A 2161-nucleotide genomic window follows, 5' to 3' on the forward strand; every position below is an offset into this window, starting at 1 on the left:
TTCAGCTATGAGAAAAAGTGGCAAATAATATTTTTCAAAACAGTGAATTGTCTCCCTGAAGAGAAATTAGCCGCTAGTCACAGTAGTAGCTGATTCATTCAAATGCACTTGTTCAATTACAAATAACCTCTTTTATGACAATAATCAAATTAGAGTTTAAAGATTCAAAATATTCTTATTTTTATCCGAAATTGTTTTCAACTTGCCACTATATTTTCCTTTTTTTTTTCTGTAATTTTATCAAAAAGTTCTTGAAAGATTTGTATTACCTCTTCATTCCATTTTTCCATGAACTTTTTGAAGTATACTAGTACAATAACATATCCTTATGTTAGGTATAGATACACATATTTTAAGTTCAAAGAGATTTGACAAAATTTCATACTGAGATAGGAGGTGCTGGCTTTCTCTACGTTCGGGTTTCAGGACACTACTCTGAGTTTCAAGCCATTCCCCAAGGTCTCAGTCCTCTCCTCTAGGCTCTCCCCTAGAGGAGAGTTACTCTTGCTGATTGCATCTATTTCCAGCACCAACATGGGGAAATTGAGATCACAAGGGGCAGATTTCTATCACTCCAATAACTAAGCATGCTCAGTAAAAAGGAGTTATATAATCCCAATGACTGATCACGCTCAGTAGAGGGGAGCTGATCCTTTGAATGACCTTCCACTAGAGGCACTTGGGGGCACTGAATATTTTAGATGTTTTCCAGTGGGTTTGTTGCAATTCGATCATTGAGGGGGCTCTAAAAAGAGATCAACTGAGCACATGCAAGAATATGCAACATAACCGGGAACCACCCCTTTAGTTACATATTCATTAGATATCATGTATATGTATTAGATAGCTGAACTATAGAAGTTGAATCCTGGTAGAAGTCAGATTGATTTCTTACTTTCAGGGAGCCCACCCCACTTTGCCAGGAGAGGTGTGTATACTTTACTTTTGTGTTAAACTTATTTCTAAGGGAATGTTTCTCACTTTTTTGAGCCAGCCTACACTTTGTACTACACATTTAGTGTACATTTGTTAGTTTTATATTAAACTTGGTGCAGGCCCTGACCAGTCTCTGGAGCCAGGCCACATTCTCTCTGGGAAGCCTACACTTCTTAACTGTTACATTAAACCTGTTTTCACTTTGTACTGTGACTCTGTCCTTGAATTCTTTCCTGTGGCAGAGTAAAGAAACTGCTAGAGGATGGGGAGGGTTGAGGTCAGCTACCAGGCCTTCCCGGATGCTCTCCTCCGATATCACAACCACCACAATAATCAAGATTTTACCCATTTTTGTTTTTCTAGGAACTTCCCTTATTCCTGCTTACATTTACTTTCCACCCCCACCCACTCACACACACACCAGACAACCATAAATCTGATTTATATTACCACAGTTTTGTTGACTCTTCTAACTGCAATATATAAGGAACCAAACAGGATTTACATTTTCTGTGGCTGGCTTTTTTGTTCTACATAGCATTTTTTGAGTTTTGTCCATGTTGTAGCATATGTCATTATTTTGCTAATTTTTAGTGCTAATTAGTAGTCCATTGCATGCATTTACCACACTGTGTTTTTTCAGTGAACGTTGGGGTTTTTTCAAGTTTGTTTTAGGCTATTATTAATAAATTTGACATGAACATTCTCGTACCAGTCTTTCTGTGAAAATATACATTAGTTTCTCTTGGGTAAAGAGCTAGTTTTGACATTGCCAAGGAATTGCCAGTTTTCCAAAGTGGTAGTACCATTTTACCCTGCCGTCATCAATGTCCGAGGGTATTTCAAAAAGTTCATGGAAAGATTTGTATTATTTTTTAATTCCATTTCTTCATGAACGTTTTTGAAGTACCCTCATGTAAGTAGTCCAGTTGTTGTTCTTCATTCACACTAATATACAGCGTGGTGAGTTTTTATAACATAGTCATTTTATTGGCTGTGAAATAGTGCTTTTGCTGGTTTTGGGGGTTTTTTTTGGCATTTCCCTGATGATATCGAGAATTATATCATCTACTTATGAGCCACTGGTGTATCTCTTTTGGTGAAATCGTATTCAAGTCTTTTTGCTCGTATTTTAATTGGTGTTAATTTTTTTATTGATTGATAGGAATTGTTTATATAGTTTGGATATAAGCTGTCTGTCAGATATTTGTATTGTGAATATTTT

The sequence above is a fragment of the Galeopterus variegatus genome, unplaced genomic scaffold, assembly GCF_000696425.1.
Source record: "Galeopterus variegatus unplaced genomic scaffold, G_variegatus-3.0.2 Scaffold1769, whole genome shotgun sequence".
In the NCBI taxonomy this organism is placed as follows: Eukaryota; Metazoa; Chordata; class Mammalia; order Dermoptera; family Cynocephalidae; genus Galeopterus; species Galeopterus variegatus.